A 21370-nucleotide genomic window follows, 5' to 3' on the forward strand; every position below is an offset into this window, starting at 1 on the left:
GTGACTTATATACCTATGAAGAATGAGAATGAGTGCAATGCATATGTAAAATGAAATAATAGGGCTCGGTAATATCACAAAATAGCTATATACATATATTATATTCATAGCATGCATGAGAGCCCAAAATACAGCTACTACTTTATCGGAGTGACGTAAGGTCGATAACCTCTGATTTATATTATGGAACAATCATCATCGCTATATCTCATCTTGAAGGAAAAATTATCGTAAAGTGAGATCAACAATAATGAATAAAATCAAGAAAATCCTGAAATAAACTCAATAATCTCATAATAACATCAAGAGCAAGCTTTGAAATCTCTAGAAATGGAATCATCATCATCATCATCATAGAAAACATCTATCTTTAGCATCATAAGAACTTTGAGAATCATGAACTTCTAGCTTTTTAGAAATAAGAATATTATGCAACATATGTATGGGTTCATAAGAAAAGAGTCATGCCTTTAGAAAGAAAGGGTTTAGCCTTACATACCTTTTTGGTCTCCTACTACTTAACACTTATCCTTCCAAGCTCGTAAATCTACATTCAAGAGAATTTGTACTATTGTTAGGCTTATCATCATATGCTTGTCTTAAGCCCTCAAATTAATTCCTTTTGAAAGCAGTCGAAATTCAAAAGATCTCCCCTGTTTATATCCCCAGCCCGAAATCACAATACCAACAAAATAACAACAATAGCAACCCTAATATCAACAACATCATCATCAACACCAATATACTCTTAAAACATCCCACACGATTTTTTTCCCAATTTCTCAACCAACCATAACAATATCCACAATACCACAATCAAAGAATTATATTCAATTTAATCTCAAATTAATCCAAGATCTCCTTTCAAATTCATCCCATAGTCATCATCTTTAATTCAATACTTTTTGACTTCTCCACTTTGATTATTTTCTTTTTCAAGAGTTATTAAACCTTTAAACCAACTCAATCATATAGATAAGATGGGGAACATACCTTATAATGGAAGAACTTCACCTCACTCAACTTCTCCCAAGCTCAAGTTCATCACAACATTGAAGAGAAGCAAGAATAATCATCTTCCATAAATTATCTTAAGGTTTTGATGTTTGATCTTCTCTTTCAATGGTACGGAAGGTTGTGGAATGTTGTAGAACCTTCAAGAATTCTCAATAACTCTCTTATAATGGGGAAAATAAGTGTGGAAGGCTCTAGAGAAGTGTGGAGATGAGAAATGATGAGAAATTAGGTGATTTAGATGACTTAAAGTGGTATATATAGTAATCCAATTCGGGTTGGGCTGGTAGGCCGAAATTAGTGGACTTTTTAAGAGGTTTCTAGAATTCCAGCGTAGGTTCGCAGGCTTCTAGCTGTCTATTTTAAAATGCTCATAACTTCCTACTCTGATGTCGTATCGATAAACGGTTTGTTGCGTTGGAAACTAGACTCGACGAAATTCATTTTAGGATCTTGAAACACCTCAAAACTCCTGATATACCAGGAGATATTCCTCTCTGAAGTTGACCCAAAATTCTGCCAATTTTTTCTAAATTTTTTTGACAAACTTATTTTCTTCTATTTGCTCGATCCCGGAATCTTTTGAAACTTTCCATACATGATATTTATCATTAATTATACTTGATAAGGGTCATGTCCTTTGGTTCCAAGGTTGTCCTTCTCAGTTATGACTTACGAGATCATAATTCATCCTTTACTTCATGGTTACGTACTTCCCATGGCTTGTACCTTTCAAAACTTCATAGGACGTCTCCGATACTCCATTAATACGGTGAAATACGTTTCGTGCTCATGCTCTAAAAAGTGCGAGCTATAACACGAGCACTCATATTCCCTTGCCTGAGATTCAAAAACTTGTCAGCTCGGGCCTGTCGAACCTCCGGTGGAAAATAATGTTGGAGGAAGGCATCCACCAACTCTTGCCATATCGGTGGAGGTGCATTTACCATTCTCGAAGTCATCCAAGTGTTGTACCAATGGACGGCCACATCCCGCAATCTATAGGAAGCAAATTCTACTGACTCAGTATCAGAACCATATATTATCCGCAGCGTCCTTAGCATCTCATCTATAAAAATCTGTGGGTCTTCATCCGGTTTTGACCCAGAGAATTCTGGAGTATTCAAGCTAATAAAATCACTGGCTCATGCACTGACCGGCCTATCACCCTGGCTCGCACCCTGCCACTGGGCCTGAGCGGTAACTAACTGAGTCAGTAATTGGATGGCCTCTCTCATCTCTTGGCCCGAAGCATCTGGCGAAGGAACTGGGGGTGCTGAAGCTAGAGTTGAGGCCTCTTCGTGCCCTCTGAAATGGGTGGAGTATGAGAGGTCCGAGATGGAACCTCATTATAGGACTCACCCTCATCTATATCTGCCGAGGGCTCCCGTTCAGTCCGCCTTCCTGCCACTATCATGCCCTTCTGGGCCGCTGTTGCTTTTCTCTTCATAGGCATCGCTGAAATCATAACACACAATTAGGAAAAAGGGAATCTTGATAGCATAGCTCTATCGCACGATGTAAGATGAGAAAGAAAGGTCAATTATTCCTAAATGCCTCGCAGCCTCCTGTTTATAAGTGTGGCGCGCTTCACACCAATAAACATGACTCTACTGGATATGGCTCATAGACACACCCTAGGATGAACTGCTCTGGTATCACTTTTGTCACCACCCAAACCAAGGGCCATGACTGGTACCCGTAGCTAGCCTACCGAGCATCACCTAGCATGCTTCTTCCAATCCTATCTCAGTGGACCACATATCTAACTCACTATTATCATACTCTGTACAGGCATGGATTCTCAAATAGAAGTTCATTTACATGAAAAGCATTAACCTCGGCTCATATCCATTTATACAAGCCCATAAGGCTACAAAAATTATATACAAGATGTACACAAGATACGAACCGATGAGGTTATGAGATATCTACTATACACACATACATGTCTATGAGCCTCTATACAGAATACTAGGAGTCATAAAGATGGGACAGGACCCCGTCATGCCCAAATATATACACAAAAGGGAAATACCAATATACTGCAACTCCGAAGCAAGTGGAGCACTACTGGGAGATTCGCTGATGAAGCTCCTAAGGATCCAGTCCATCTCCATGCCTACCTGCGGGCATGAACGCTGCGTCCACAAGAAAGTCATCAGTACGAATAATGTACTGAGTATGTAAGGCATGTATAACAACAGATTCAAATAATAAAGAAGCATGAGATAAAGAGATGAAATAGTTTGTATACCTGATTGCTTCTCAAGGAAGATATCATGCATGCTTAATTTTAGAAAAATAAACATTTTCATACATATATACATAGATATACTGCTGCAAAACGTGCAACCCGATCCATATGTCATCATTAGCCCGCGTCCGGGGTAACCATCTCACCTCGCCCACTAGTGGTGCTGCCCGGCCATATAGGCACGGTGTTATTATCATCATCTATAGGCCGCCCACCGTAGTGGTGCTGCCCTACCATATAGGCACGGTGTAAGAAAATACATACATATATATTTATAAAGTATGTATGAGAGCCCAATTAAAAGCTACAACTCTATCGGAGTGACATAAGGTCAGTGACCTCCGATTTACATTATGGAACAATCATCATCGCGATATCTCACCTCGAAGGAACAAGAAACATAAGGTGAGATCAACAACAATGAGTGAAATTAAGAAAATCATGAAATAAGCTCAATAATCTCATAATAGCATCGAACCCATAAGCTTTGGAATCTCTAGAATGGGATCATCATCATCATCATTATCATCATAGAAAACATCTATCTTTAACATCATAAGAACTTTGAGAATCATGAACTTCTAGCTTTTTAAAAATATGGATATTATGGAAGTCATGTATGGGTTCATAAGAAGAGAATCATGCCTTTACAAAGGAAAGGGTTAGCTTTAACATACCTTGACGTCTCCTTAATTACTTAACGTTCCCCTCTTAAGTCCGCAGAATCTACATTCAAAATAATTCATACCAAGGTTAAGTCTTGAAAACATTCTTAAGTTCGAACTAAAATAATTGACGAGCTAACGGAAATTGGGCAGCACTTCCTCTATTTTTTCAACTTCCACCATTTTACCAAACAGCTCCTAAACAACCATAACAACATCAACAATGTCATAATCAAAGGTTATATTCAATTTAATCCCACAACTCATTTTCACAATCACTCTATACTAACAACTTCAATACAACTCCTTGTACACTAGTATACAACACTTCTCCATCATCATTATTACCTTTCACAAAAAGATTACACTTAAAATATTCTAACAATTATAACTCAAGTTAGTTATCCTTCACAGCATCATCCAATCCACATTTGAGCTTCCCCTTCAACATTCTTTCCTTAATCAAATTGTTCAACAACCAAATACTCTTAATAATATGAAATGAATATGGAACTAACCTTTATTATATAAGGATGAGCTTTAGATCAATTTATTCTACTTGAATGAAACCCCAACTTCAACACCAAAGGAATTCTTGAATTCTACTAAACCTAGTGAGTCTTCCAACACTTGAATCTCTTGATTCTTGCCTCTTGATCTTAGATTTCACTTGGGTTTGTTTCAATAGATGTATGGGAAGGTTCTAGAGCTCTCAAGAGTTTGGGAAAGGTGGAAAATGAAATAACAGAGTAAGGATCGGATATATATATATATATAATTCAAAGAAATCTGGCTTGACCCGGATATACGGTCAACTATACGGACCGTAAAAATTATACGGCCATATATTCGGACCGTAAATCCTGACCAGTGATATGCCCCTTTCTTGAATGAATCTACGGTGGAGCTACCAATTATACGGTTCGTAAATATTATATGGTCCGTATAATCGGACCGTAAATCTTAACCAGTGGTTCACCCTTTTCTGGAACCAGTCACGGTGTAGGTCAGCTAGATTTATGGTCCGTAAAGATTATACGGTCCGTATATCAAGCCATAAAACTCACTTTTCCCCTGAAACATAGTCTCGTCAATTTGTTTGACTTTTAATCCTTCCAATACCTACTAAGTATGAACTTAGCCCTTTATAACTACAAGATAACTTGTCTAGTTCTCATTGAACCTTTCTAACTCCCTGTATCCAAGATTAGCATCACTAATGCACGGCGAATCTCAAAGCATAAAACCATGAGGTGTAACAATAGCTGTGTCCAAGACAAAGACTCGCAAGCCGAGATCTGAGCCCGTTTGGTTCAAAGGGGAGCTGACAACAGAGATGCTAAGTATTTGGAGAAAGTTGAGCATAACAAAGCCGTCATAGAAAGTCTGAGACATGAGTTGGAACTTACTAATGATTGTTTGGTTGAGATAGACGACCCAATGAAGAAGACTTTAGACGATGTCGCTCCACTGACCTTCACACGGAAAGGGTTTCATATGGAGGAAACTTTGACATCAACCCATCTTCATATTCAGACTACACTCCGGAAAGCAAAGAAAGCCAAGACTGATAGGGATCGGGCTTCATCATCTACTACAGGAGGACACTTCTACTGATTTATTTTTATGCACTGTCTTCACTTCATCTTTTGTGCCCCTTCGCGGAGGAATATTATTATTAGTGATTATGGGGCAATGGTTTGATTCAAATGGCACATTTATGTTTCAAACGATTGGTATGCTTAAGAGCGCGCATAGTATAATCTTATAAACTGCTTTGTGTGACTTTATTTGCTTCCATATGTTTCATTTAAATGCTTAATTGATCTCAAATACCGCCCACTCACCTAAAGAAAAACAATAAACAAAACTACCCATACTAAGCCTAACGACTTTCTCAGAATCTGAAGATGAACAACAAAACTGCACTTGAGCTCGAGGTCATGCGAAGGAATGAGGTCTCGCTGCGCTGTAAGATTGAAGATCTCGAAAAGCAGATCTGAGCCGTCAAAGCCAAGATTAAGGAGGCAGATGAGTTAACGAATTCGGCGGAGTGTTCGCCCGAGAAACCTATCGAAGCTCAAGGGGAGAATATACTGGACAAGGGAAAAAGAATTCTTCCCGAGTGCATCCCGATAGTGGAGGAGTCCGAGGAAGAAGAAATAGAGTCGGACCCACAGGAGCCCACATGGCCATCAAAAGGGGCTGCCTCAACTGCACCATCAAGCCTAAAAAAAGGAAGAAACCTCTGCTGCACCTTCGTGCCAAAAAGGGGAAGGAGCTTCTGTTGCGTTATCAAGCCTTAGAGAGGAGCTCGTGGAGCGAATAGAATAGTCAGTGTTTGCTTTGACAGGTTGTGACCCTGTTCTCTGGTCTTCGCACATAAGAGATACCTTTATCACCAAGATCAGGCAGGGCACACCATCAATGAATGCCTAGCCTTCAAAAGGAGACTCATCAGGTTAATAGATGAAAAAAGCATCACCAAGATGTGGGGACCACATTCACTTTTTGTCCATGACAACATTATCCCAACTGAAGGGATTACTCTGAACACTCATATTTGGAGTTACGACTTCACAGTATTCAGAGACTCTTATGCCAGCATCTTCCAGAAGTTGGTCAGCATTGGGAAGATTAGCCCCATCAGAACCAGGAGGGCTCAAACTGAAGGAGTTGGCCGCCGCAAAATGTGTCTGTACCATTCTGGAGCTTTAGGGCATGACATAGAAGAGTGCGATGCATTCAAGTTAGAGTTGGAGAATTTGGTCTATAAGGGTGCCATTTGGTTGGTGCTCCCTTCTCAGTATTAGGATTTGGGACATTTAGGGCCAGAAAAGGTTAAATGGACAAACAACCTATATTGACCTCAAAAGAAAGGTCACTTTTTAGGGAGTTTTAGGGGATCCCATTTTTATATTTAATACGGATACCCCCCCCCCTTCCTATTTTGTGTAAACGGAAATGCGCCGACCTGATGTCCCAAGTAGGGATACGCAGGAAGCCTCTATCAGGCCTGGTCACGGGTAGGTTTTAAGTTATGTAGACCGAACTACGGAAGGGCCTGACTTCCCGTGGAGGGATGAGTAGGCAGTATACATAAGACTCGGTCCCTATATATTATAAATATTATATCCCCCTCACTCAAACAAAAACCCAAGTGCCCAAAACCCGGTACAAGAGATCAATTGAGCATTATAAATCAAACATATGATTATTTATGCGCTAAGTGTTTTAAACTGCCACCTATGTGTGATATTTTGATTTTCTTTTCATTGCTTAACGAAAACTAACTTTGTTTGCCTTTGCGTTATTCTTTTCTCATAGAAAGAGAAGTTAATTCGTGTTCACACTGGCATACTTAACAAGGTCCAAAGTTGCAATAGCATCCTTATCCCTACAAGATAGAGGCAACGAAAAAATGACTGGTACTTCAGAGAATGAAACTACCGCTACTGACATTGCTCTCAGAGAATCCCCTCTACGCGAACTGCCTGAGTCATCACCTACTGAAGACGTCATGAAGATGATGTTTGAAATAATCGGCCATATTTAAGAGGAAGTGGTGCGAAACAAAGTACGCTAATGCTGCTCGAGAGGTGCTTGTTGAAGAAAGATATATATTCCGCCGTTTTTTCCATCTCTGAATTCACCACTACCTGTTCGCTTCCCCGCCAGATCCGTTATGACCACCATGCCATTTACCCCAATCGATGGACACATTGGTGCCTCGAACCACACCCCACCACCACTTTACACCAACCAAATTCCCGGGACCGCTCACTCTATCTCTTCTTACCCAACACCACAAAATACCCATCCCGGCATCACCATACAGCCAAGCATTATCTCACTACCAACCAATAAAAGCATCCCTATTACCCAAACTTGCCCTACTGTTTCTTTCCGCACACCTGTCACACCAGGCACCTTATCACCCGATCAAGATTGACCATTATGAGGAGATGAAAAAGGCATGGAAGGCTGAACAGGAAAAATAGGAAGAAAGGCTTGAGCGGAAGATGACCGCAATGTTGGAACGATCCATGAGGACTACCTTCACTAGCACAGGTCTAAGCTATGACGATTTGTGTATGCATCCCAACTTGGATTTACCCGAGGGATGTAAAGTACCCTCTTTCGAGTTGTTCAATGGGGCGGGCAATCCTAAAGCGCATTTGCGAGCCTACTGTGACCAATTGGTCGGTGTCCGAGACAACCAAGCGCTCATCATGATATTGTTCTGCCGAAGTTTACGGGAGAAGCCTCAAAATGGTTCACGGCACAAGATATACGCCGTTGGATCACATGGGAAGACATGGCTGCAACTTTCATGAAAAGATTCCATTTTAATATGGAGACGGTGCAAGATAGATATTATTTGGAGAAAGTAAAACAGAAGTCCATCGAGAACTTTCGAGAATATGCGAGCAGGTAGAGAACAGAGGCTGCCTGAGTACAACCGTCTATGGGTGAAGAAGTACTTGTGTCGGTTTTCATCCGTTCGCAGAAAATAGATTTCTATGATAGAATGCTTTCAATGGAGGGAAGACCTTTCTCTGAATTGGTCAAAATGGGCAAGGCTAGAGAAGATGGTCTCAAGACTGGCCGAATCATAAGCATGACTGGAAAATCCGCTGGTTCAAGCTCAACCAGGTTCGTGCGCAAGAAGTAGGAGGATGTGGCTAGCATATCCCACACTCCTAGTCCCAAACCCAAAAGAAGGGATGATTTCCCGATGGAAGCATATGCTTCACATCCCCCAAATACCTACATACCTACCCCTTACAATACGGTTCCCATATATTACACGCAACCGACCTTCCAATCACCACCCTAAAATTACCAAGCTCTACCAAACGCCTTCCAATCACCTCCCCCAAATTATTAAGCTCCATAGCCAAATTATCAAACTCCCTTACCCATTTACCATACCCCACAAAATAACCAACCCAATACCTACCAAAATCAACCACCACCAAATGCTTATAATGTGCCACGTCCGAATTTTGAAAAGAAACCACCTCGGGTATTCACTCCACTGATGGAATCTCGGACTGATTTATTCAAAAGATTAAGTGCGGCTGGAATGATTCGAGTGCTTACCCCAAAGGTGGTCGATCCAAAGAACTAGTTTTACTGAGCAGAACAGACATGTGCCTATCATTCCAATGGTACAGGGCACAGTACCGAAGATTGCATCAATCTCAAGTACAAAATATAGAACTTAATTGATTGGAAGGAAATTGTACTCCAAACAGCCCCTCCGAATGTGAACACTAACCCTTTGCCAAACCATGGCAACAATGTGATTCGCATGATTTAGAGAGAGGAAGACTGGGTCAGAGAAAGGCCCACAATTCGAGATTTTGTGAATGAACTGGAGTGCACAGTAGCGTCATTATCTTTACAAGAACGCCCGCAATTCAAAGTATTAATCCCTGCGCCAGTGTTACACCTCGAAAAATTTTCTGTTGATGCACAGCAAATAGAACAACGAAGAGCACGAAGTATGCGGTATTTCAATAAGTAAAGAATGACTTTTGATGACCCTAAGTAAGATTTCAAAGACACTCGACGTTAGACGAGAAAGTTTGCCAAGAGAAGGCAAGGCATATGATATGTATCGGAAAAGATTTACGAGTAACGAGGTAGTGATGATTTAATGATGCTTTGGAGAAGAGTTATAACATCCCTTAGATTGTTAATGAGGTGATAAACAAGTGTCAAGAAGGTTCCATAAGGATTGGAGATCAAACGAGTCGACGAGAATAAGTTCGGAATGACTGGGCATTATACGGCCAAACATACTGGCCGTATAAAACATACAGACCGTATGTTCAGCTATATAATCAGCCTAGAATGTCACCCCTCTCTGGACCAAATCTACGGAACATATGGTCAGTATAATTTATACAAACCGTATGTTGGTCCGTAGAAGTTGTTCGGGACAAATTTGTATATTTAATAAGGGACCAAGTCTTATTTTATTTCATTTCCCTCTTCACTCCACTTCTCTCTAGAACATCTCTCTACACTTCTCCCACAAGATTTCAAGAGATATTAGTGTTCAACTTCATCAAACCAAGTGAATCAAGTATAAGAAACCCATTAAAGTTCATCCAAGACAAGAATCCAAGTGAAGGTGAAACTAGGGTTTTGTTCAAGTGAGGTGTTTGCACCCAAGGTTCATTCCTACACCATCTAAGGTAAGTTTTATGACATTTCCATATTGTTTAAGGTATTTGAAAGTTGAAACACTTGGATTGCAAAAAGGATATAGAAATGGGTCATGAATGTGGGAATAGTGTCACTTTTGAGTAAATGTTTGGATTGAGTTATGATTCTTGATACATTATGATTATAATCATGTTATAAATGATATTGAGAACATGGAATCGACATTTTATATGAATGAACGTAATCTTGTGATATGACCATGAATATGGATGATTGGAAGTGAATTGAGAAATAAGGATAATGTAGGTGAATATATATATGCTATTGTTATGATGTTGTGAATGTTATTATTGATATTTGGGAAGTTGATATATGATTTGGAGAAAGTCGTATAAATAAAGGAGATGCTGTCCAATTTTCCCATTTATGTTAAGTCATCGATTTCCTAATGATAGTATAACTCTAATGAAGGTAGAAACGTGAGCATTGAAGGAGAACGTGCAAGTGATAGAATAGTTGAACGAAAAGGTATGTAAGGCTAACCCTTCTTTCATAAGGCATGGTTCTTCGGCCAAGTATCTATTCTCTTATGAGCCTATGATATCCTCCAAATGATTCTATCTCTCAAAAGCTACTAAGCTCATGATCCTCGATATGTTACGATTGTACTAAATTCCTCACATGATGAGTAATCCTCTAGGGATAGATGTAATGAACGACGATAGTAATGATGCTAAAGATTCTTATGAGCTTATATGTATATGTGCCTATGTGTGGCTATTATGAAACCCCGAGCTTATATGGCCGGGTAGAATATAGTAAGTATGTATATGTATAAAATGCGCACGCACCACTGCAGTTGGGTACGGATAACCCTGAGCCTTGGTAGGGCTAGGTATGTATGACACTGAGCCTTGGTAGGGCCAGGTATGTGAAACACAGAACCTTCATGGTCGGGTATGGTATGTAAAGACTATGTATATGCTATGTAAATGCTGTGTATATGATATGGGTACGACTATGCTATGAACATAGAAATGCTATGAATATGAATATGTAAATGAATACGAGTATGAATAGAAATATGACTACGAATACGAATAGAAATATGACTACGAATACGAACATGGTTATGGAATGCAAATGAGTACGGATACGAATACGGATACTGATATGGACGTATATACACGGATACGCAATAGAAATGGAATGTCCCTATGAAAAGCAAGTAAGTGTTATGACGATGATACTATTATCTCCCATCCTATGCTATTTCATATGTTGTCTATTATCTTTCATATTGATGTTAATCATGCTTTACATACTGAGTTTCTCCGTACGACGTCCTTTTTGTTTGTGGACGTTGCATCATGCCCGCGGTGGCCGGGGAGACAGACTTGATCCATAGCTATATTTCTCAGGGACTACGGAGCGGAGCTCCATTTCATTCGAAGCTACGGTTTTGGTACTTATTCTTTGTGTGTATAATTATGGGCACGGCGGGGTCTGGGAGCCTATATGATATGATGTACTCTTCTTGAGGCTCATAGACATGTGTACATAGTTAGATGTATTTGCCTTGTCGGCCTATATTTTGGATACTATTTTGACGGACGTGTTGTTGGAAGAATTATGTACAGTGATATGGGCATAGTTGCTAATGATGATATAAATGTATTGTTGCCTAATGGGATTAGTATGATAATGAATGAAAAGTATGTTAAGAGGTGCCCGGGTGGGTTAGCACCGGGTGCCCGTCGCGGCCCTCCGGTTAGGTCGTGACAAAAGTGGTATCGATCGTGTTTTGTTGTAATGGGTGTGTCTACGAGATGTGTCCGCAGAGTCTTGGTTATGGGTGTGTTGCGGGCCACACTTATAAACAAGAGGCTGTGGGCATTTTAGGAATGAATGACCTTCTTTCTTCATAAGAATCGTGCGATAGAGCTATGATATAAGAACTTCTTGTTCCTTAACCGTGTGTTATGTATTTCGAAATGCTTTTGGAGAAAGGCTACGAAGATTGCCTCAAAAGGGCAAAACAAGGCGTAAAAGGGCGAAAGAGCACCGCCACCAAAGGCAGAGGAAAGTGAGTCCCGGCACGCGGAAATCTCGATCCTCCCGTTCAGTACCTATTTTGGAGGAGCGTGTTATATCCCGTATTTTTATACATTGGGATATTTTAAGCTCATCGCGATAACTTAAGGACAAGACTATTTTGGGATACGAGGTAGAGACTTTTAACCTCCGATTTTGTTTTAATGCACAAGTGCTTATAAATTTTATTTGGTATAGAAATACTATTGGAGGTTAGGGATTAATTAATTGTGATTAGATTACTAAGTAAAAATTAGTGATTAATTAAATTAATTAAGATTAATTACTAAGTAGGCCCCACCCGATATTAAAAAAAGAAAAGAAAAATAAAATAAAAATCCAAGAAGTGGATTTGTGACTCACAAAGGAGGGGGACATGTGTCCTCTTAGGAGCAAGCATATAAATAGAAAGTTGATGAAGACATTTCATTTCTTTCATTTCATTTCCAAAAAGAAATTCAAAGAAAAAAAAAGGGGGAGCGACCATGGTTGTCGTTCACGGCCGCCATGGTCGTTTTAAAAAAAAAATTGCTTTGATTTAATTCCAAAGTGATTTACAAGTTCAAGGAGGTGATAGCAACATCGGATATTGAATCGAGGAAGAAGAAATTGCGAAATTGGAGCAATTAAGAGTAGAAATTCCTCCGAGAAAATTGTGGTAAGATTTTCCTATTTTATGGTGTAGTTGTGTTAATAAAGTTGTAATGAAATTATTAAAATTGAATTGGACGAAATCGGAAGTAAGAAAATACATGAAATTGTTAGTATGTGAAATCATGGGTTGAAATGGATTTGGAATTGTTATGGGCTGAGTTGTGAGAATTTTATGTGTATATCACTGTTGTTGGTATTTCTGTGTTGACAGGAGGATAATTAGAAAGTCGGGTTAGGCGAATATATAGGGGAAATGTTGCCCGATTTTCGTTAGGTCCTTGAATAATGAAAAAACCTAAACGAGACATATAAGTTAGAGAATAAGTTCTATAAAATGGCGCCTACGTATTTACGAACTAGAAAATATAGTTACTAACGATAACGTTACTCTTATATTAAATAGGCTAAAAGAGCGACGAGGCGAACGGATTTACGGATAGTCGCTAACGGTATGTAAAGCCTATCCCTTCTTTCTTTTGGCATGTCCTAGACGTAAGTAAGATATGATATGAGCTTCGGGTAATTCTATTCATAAGTTTCGAGCATGATTTATGATTCTTATTCACTTCTTGATGTTAGAATTCTTAGAGCGGTCGAGCTACTGCCCTCGAGTCTTCTATATGATTGGATATTGAAGGATATATAAAGGTTCCTATTCCTAAAGGATTCTGTAATAAGTAATGTCCTTAACTTTCATAAGCTGTCTCGTATTGATTTGATACATATCTATGGTTCCTGAGACTTTCCTTAATATGACTATCGTTTGATACTTGAGTGTTAGTTAATCTACTTGTCGATTGAGTCTCGATGGTGATCTAGTTGTATATTGTTACTCACTACCGCTTGGGTCGTGCATATGGTTGTTACATCTTTCACCGAGTCTCGGGCTGGGTATGTTATCACGCACATTTTACTACATTATCCACCGAGCCCCTCACTAGAGGGACGGGTACGCTATATGATGATATGATGACATGGTGATATGATGACATGATGATATGATTATTCACCGAGTCCCACAATGGGCCGGGTACGGTATATGATGATATGATTATTCACCGAGTCCCATAATGGGCCGGGTACGGTATATGATGATATGATGATATGACTATTCACTGTGTCCCAGGAGGGGCCTGGTACGGTATATGATAATGATATGCATGACTTGTTTTACAAGGCACAGGTACAGTGATTTCTTGATTATCATACTTGTCTCCTGGAATCTCTACTTCAGTTATGATTTTCCTTAATGGAGTGCTCCGTGTTCGGAGCCCTGACTTTATGGCACGAATCCGTCGATATATGTATATGTTTATTCGGGGTACGGTGGGGCCCCGTCCCGTCATAAGTTACTTATATGTTGATACTCTTAGAGGTCTGTAGACATATGTGTGGGTTGTATATAGTTGTTGTTCAGTTGTGTCTGTATGACTTATGTTTTGGGACGTTCCCATTCGTAGTGGCAGCCTTGTCGGCTTGCGTATGTATATATGTTTGGGATGTTGTATGTAGTGGCAGCCTTGTCGGCTTGCGTATATATATAGTTGGGGCGTTCCCACATGTTATGATACACACTTGCCGCTTATGTACGATGTTATCCGTGGTAGTTGTACACTCCACGGAGACGTGTTGTCTTGATATATATATGCGGCTTCAAGGCCAGACACACGTCTTGCCTTTATATATATATATATATAAGTTCCTTATCATGCTGGTTGTAGATCGATTATACTAACAGTGTGTATACGAGTGTCCGAACACATATAGTCACCGCCTACGAGGTTGGGTCGTGACAAAAGTGGTATCGCAGCAAAATCCTCGGAGTGTCTACAGACCGTGTCTAGTAGAGTCTTGTTTATCGGTGTGTTGTGCACCACATCTATAAACACGAGGCTACAGGACATTTAGGATGTTACCTTTCTTTCATATCTAAGATCGTGCGATAGAACCAAGTCATAGGAAATGAGATTCCTTATACTAACCTTTGATTGCGTTATAGAAGAATGACACCGATAGAAGAAAGTGATTGATGATGTTGGAAGTTACAAAGTACGCAGGTAAGCAACGGTACGAAAGATATATGTCGGGTAAGGTATTGAAGTACGGTTGAAATGTAAAGTTGAAGATCGAAAGGGAAAGTAAACAGGAAAATGTAACGAAAATGCGGTTGAGTTGAATATACGAGGTTAGTTTATCATTTTCATACCGTTGTTGATATTGAGAGCCTGTGTGGCTGTGATATGATATGATATATACATATATATGTTGGCCCTGTGAGGCATTGTTGGTATTTCCTGCGTGCAGGTTTTGTGATAGTAAGAAATACAGAGGAAACTCTGCCAAAATTTTTCTAGAAATAAAAAGAGAATGAGATATAGGTTTGTAATATGACTTGAAAGGTCGTACCAACAGAAATGATAAGGTTTGACTAAACTACGAGTATGGCTGACCCCAAGAAATAAGTTAATTGCTAAATTGATGGTAATAGTAATCAGGAGGTCGATACTGATATGGTAAAAAGAAGTTGGAAAGGACTTGTGATAGCCATATTAAGTTCTCTCTAAATGTCATTACGAACTATATTAAGGAAAGTCTCAGGGGTCATAGTCATGTATCAAACCAATACGAGACAACTTATGAAATTTAAGGACGTTATTCATTATAGAATCCCTTAAGAATAGGAACTTTTTATGCATCATTTATTATCCACTCATATAAAAGACTCGAGGGCAATAGCCCGACTACATTAAGAATTTTAATATCAAGAAGTGAATAAGAATCATAAATCATGCTTGGAACTTATGAATAGAGTTACCCCAAAACTCATATCATATCTTACTTACGTCTAGGACATGCCAAAAGAAAGAAGGGATAGGCTTTACATACCTTTAGTGTTTACTCGCAACACGACACGTATACGCTGCCCAATAGTGTCTCAACCTATATTAAGACGTCAAGAACTACGATTAAACTACGAAGAGATTCAAAACGTATCCTAACGTTAATAATTCCTTTCTAGATAATAGATATTTAGACGACCTTTCCTTTACATTCAAACCAACCACATACAACCAAGCCAACATCAATGATTATACGTTCAAGTATCAATCCGAGACTATTCAAACAAAACTCGAGGACACTCGGGGCAGCCCGTACAACACTCCAAAATAGCCCAACCAACACACAATACAACATATAATCTTCCAAGTTCAACAAGAGCAACAACAACACATTCTTTTCTTTCAAATTCATGAACTATACCAACAACCACACGTTATAACATTATTCACATAAATGCAAGAAACTTTACTAACATCATTTTAACTTCTACAACAGCCCACAAACAATTACAACTCCAACTTGAATCATTAAACCTTCATTCTCACCATACAATCCATAACAACAACAACCAAAACTCAAAGTAAAATCAATCCATTATTTTCTTCTAAAACAGTCCACGGCTTGGACAGCTTTCCAACATCAACATACACGATTTTTTTACACATCCAATTCACACACACACACACACACACACACACACACACATATATATATATATATATATATATATATATATATATATATATATATATATATATATATATATATCTCAATGCCTCCAAACTCATCCTAAACCATATAAGAAGTGATTAGTTCTTACCTTAGCACTTAACCCTTCAATCGGCTAGAATCTACAATTTGAAATAACACTTGTTCTTGTTGCCTTAATGAACACTTTCACATCACAATTGTCCTTCCAATTCAGTTAGAACACCTTGAAAATTAATTAGGATCAAAATCACAAGCTTGCAAGAACATCAACCATGGCCGAGAGCCATGTCCTCTCTATCTCTAGGTTTTTCTCAAGTTGGAAGATGAAGTATAACTTCATTAGTCATTAAATTTGCTATTTATATGAAGCCTAGGTGTTGGACACATGTCCCACTCATGGCTTGAGCCAATCAAATTTGGCCAAGCCATGTGTGGGGCCCACACGGCCACTAATGGCCTATTAATAAAGTAATTAAGTTATTAATCCCACTTAATAATCTAATCATGGTTAATTAACCCCTAATCCCCATTAATATTTCCATACCAATTAAAATTTATAAGCAACTTATGCACTAAAATAAAATCGGAGGTTAAAAGTCTCTACCTCGGATCCCAAAATAGTCTTGTCCTTAACTTGTCGCGATTCGCTTAAAATATCCCAATGTACAAAAATACGGGATATAACATCCTTTCCCCCTTTAGAACATTCGTCCTCGAATGTTAAACTAGTCTCACCAGGTCTTACAGGGACTTTGGGGGAGTTTCTTTTGTTGTTATAACATATAGCTTTATTTACCAATCAATATAATCAACGAGGAGTTTAGATTACCTGTAGGCATAGGAAACAAGTGAGGATATTTCTTCTTCATCTCCTCCTCATCTTCCCAAGTCATCTCCTCCCTGTTTTTGTTTCGCCACAATACCTTAACGGAAGCTACGTCTTTAGTATGCAACCTTCTCACTTGACGATCCAAAAGATAGCTATTACGATAACTCCTCTGTCACTTGGATATCATCCACGGGGAATACCCTGGAAGGGTCACCAATGCATTTGCGAAGCATAGATACATGAAACACCGGGGTGTCACTGCTTCCGCATCGGATGGTAGGTCTAATTCATAGGCAACCTTGCCTACCTTACGGAAAATCTGATATGGCCCAATATATCTCGGGCTGAGCTTCCCCTTCTTGCCGAATCTCATTACACCCTTCATGGGTGATACCTTTAAGAATACCCAATCGCCAATCTGGAACTCTAAGTGTCGACGTCGATTATCTGCATACGACTTTTGTCGACTCTGAGCTGCTAATAACCTTTCCCGAATAAGTTTCACCTTATCAATAGCCTGCTAAATCATATCTGGGCCGATTAATTTAGTCTCCCCAACATCAAACCAGCCAATAGGTGACCTACACTTCCTGCCATACAGAGCCTCATACGGTGCCATCTGGATGCTAGAATGGTAGCTATTATTATAGGCAAACTCAATAAGTGGCAGATTAACATCCTAGCTGCCTCTGAATTCAATGAAACATGCCCGCAACATATCTCCTAGCGTCTGAATAGTACGCTCGGCCTGTCCGTCGCCTCCGAGGTGAAATGCCGTACTAAGACTCACCGTGTCCCCAATCCTTCCCGGAACGATCTCCGGAAGTTAGTCCGTAAACCGAGCACCTCTCGTCGATATAATAGATGTGGGAACTCCGTGAAGTCTTACTATCTCCTTAATATATAATTTTGCATAGTCCTCAGCTGAATAAGTAGTACTGACTGGAAGAAAATGGGCTGATTTTGTCAGCCTATCTACAATAACACATATGGAATCATACCTCCGTGGAGTGCGAGATAAACCTATAATGAAATCCATATTAATTGCTTCCCACTTCCAAGTCGGAATTTCCATCTCCTGTAATAACCCACCAAAGCTTCGATGCTTGATCTTAACCTTGTTAATTCGGCACTGAGCAACAAACTCTGCTATGTTCCTCTTCATGCCATCCCACCAGTACAAACATCTGAGGTCATGATACATTTTTGTTGACCCCGGATGAATAGAATAACGGGCATAATGTGCCTCTCCCATAACCTGTTGCCGCAGCCCTGCAACCTCAGGTACACATAATCTGCCTGCATATCGTAGCACTCCATCAGGTGTGACCTCGAATGGGGCCTTCTCTTTTTGAAGGTTTGCATCTCTATACCGTACCAGAACGGTCCCCATCCGACGTCGCTTTACCTCTTCCATGATAGAGGATTCAAAGAACTCCTCGACCGTAAACCCCACTATCTCCAGAATCGGTAAACGAACTCCAAGACTAGCTAGCTGATGAATCTCACGGACTATTCCCTTCCTTTCTGGTTGCACGTCCGTCAAACTGCCCATAGACTTACGGCTAAGTGCATCTGCTACAACATTTGCTTTCCCTGGATGGTATAGAATATCGACATCATAATCCTTCAGCAACTCTAGCCACCTTCTCTGCCGCAAATTCAGCTCCTTCTGCTTAAAGATATACTGGAGGCTTTTGTGATCTGTATAAATATCAACATGCACGCCATATAGATAATTCCTCCATATCTTCAAAGCGTGAATCACCGCTGCTAATTCCAGATTATGAGTGGGATAATTTCTTTCATGTTTCCTGAGCTGCCGGGAGGCATAGGCTATAACTCTGCCATGCTGCATTAATACACAACCTAGCCCAACACCGAAAGCATCACAATAAATGACATAGCCATCTGGTCCCTCAGGAAGAGTCAGAACTGGAGCTGTAGTCAACTTATCTTCAAAGAATCGGAAGCTTCGTTCACAAGCATCGGTCCACCGGAACTTAGTCGCCTTCCGAGTTAGCCTCGTTAAAGGCGCCGAAATCGAAGCAAACTTCTCCACAAATATTCTCGTAATATCCCGTTAACCCCCGTAAAACTACGTACCTCGGTAGGTGTCGTAGGTCTAGGCCAAGTCTTTACGGCCTCAATCTTCGTGTATCCACCCGAATGCCATCGCTCCAATAATATGCCCCAAGAAGGCTGCACGAAGTCAACCGAATTCACATTTAGAGAACTTAGCATACAATTTCTGGTGCCGGAGCACCCCAAGTACCGTCCTCGGATGATCTCGTATGCTTCCTCGCTTCCGATCGTGAATAGACCAGAATATCATCAATAAATACAATCACGAACATATCTAGGAACGGCTTAAATACTCGGTTCATCAGATCCATAAAAACTGCTGGAGCATTGGTCAACCCAAAAGACATCACCCTAAACTCATAGTGCCCGTATCGCGTCCTGAAGGCAGTCTTTGGAATATTTGCCTCTCTTACCCGCACTCAGTGATAGCCCGACCGCAGTCTATCTTCGAGAAACACTTAGCACCCCGCAATTGGTCAAATAAATCATCAATCCCGGGGAGGGATATCTATTCTTTATGGTCACCTTGTTCACCGCCTATAATCAATACACATTCGCGCCGACCCATCTTTCTTTCTCACGAATAGTACCGGTGCTCCCCAAGGTGATGTCTTGGGCTCTAATGAAGCCCTTCTCTAATAAATCCCTCACCGCTCCTTTAGTTCTTTCGCCCGCAGTGCCATCCTGTAAGGAGGAATAGATATGGGCTGAGTATCTGGCAACACATCTATAGTGAACACTATCTCCCGCTCAGGCGGAAGACCTGGAAGTTCATCTGGAAATACATCCGGAAATTCATTGACTACCGGACCGACGAAGAGTCGGTGCCTCTCCGCTTTCCAAGTCATGCACACGAACCGGATGATAAATATAACCCTTTCTAACCATCTTCCTTGCCTTGAGGTATTAAATAAACTTACCCCTCGGCGATGCCGTATTCCCTAGCCATTCTATAGTTGGCTCCCCGAAAACCGAAACCGGACTATCTTGTTTCTACAATCAACGTTAGCATAACAAGAAGCTAACCAATCCATACCCATAATAACATCAAACTCGGTCATATCTAACTCTATCAAATCGCAAGGTATGACGACTATATATATTCACCGAACACCTTTTATATACTTGCTTTGCTATAACAGAATCTCCTACCGGTGTAGCTACCTCAAATGGTTCAATCGATTCAGGTTTTATCCCGATTCTACTAGCAACAAAGGGAGATATATATGATAAGGTGGAGCCTGGATCTATCAATGCATATACGTCCCGAGAGAAAATCGATAATATACTTGTAACCACATTTGGTGACGCCTCCTGATCTCGTCTACTAGCCAAAGCATATGCTTTGTTCAAAGGACCGCTAGAATCGGAAGCTCCGCCGCGCCTCTACCACGGCCCGCCGGCGCCGCATACCCCGCCCCATGTGGCGCATAGCTACAGAAGAAGATGAACCAGCAACCGACCCAGTAGACTGAGCTGCACCACCTGGACTACTCCTAAACGGACACTCCCTCATAATATGGCCTTGACGGCCACAAGAAAAACAAGCACCCGTAGCACGATAACACTCCCCAGAATGATGCCTCCCACATCGAGAACACCGAGGCAAGGGTGGCCTCGACTGACTGGAACCTCTGTTCACCTGCGAACCCGAAGCCCTGGAGCTCTGACCAGCTCCTGAATACCCTGTGCTGTCAAATCTCCTACCAGTGAACTGTAGGGGTGCACTCCGTGCTGGCTGAGAAGGATATCTACTATCTTGCTACGAGGCCGCCCGCTCGAAACTCAACCGGATAGCCCGCCGATCTAGCCCTCTTATGCCGGCCTCTATCATAATCTCTCGTCTGACGGACGCCCCCTGTGTCGATCCTCTACCCCCTGTGCATAAGCCTGTACCCGAGCAATATCCATACCTGGCTGAGAAGCCATTATCATGCAGCTATCAACCAAGTAATGATCCAACCCTCTCACATAATGATGCACCCTATCAGCCATATTAGCTACAATAGTGGGTGCATGTCTAGCCAACGAATCAAACTC

At 40.6% G+C, this 21370-nt stretch overlaps 1 pseudogene; it reads right to left on the reverse strand.

Moving 5' to 3' along the window:
- Positions 1 to 7272: 7272 nt before the first annotated feature.
- Positions 7273 to 21370, reverse strand: part of LOC132067107 (uncharacterized) — a 33639-nt pseudogene continuing 19541 nt past the window's right edge.

This window comes from Lycium ferocissimum, chromosome 8 (genome assembly GCF_029784015.1).
Source record: "Lycium ferocissimum isolate CSIRO_LF1 chromosome 8, AGI_CSIRO_Lferr_CH_V1, whole genome shotgun sequence".
Classification (NCBI taxonomy): domain Eukaryota; kingdom Viridiplantae; phylum Streptophyta; class Magnoliopsida; order Solanales; family Solanaceae; genus Lycium; species Lycium ferocissimum.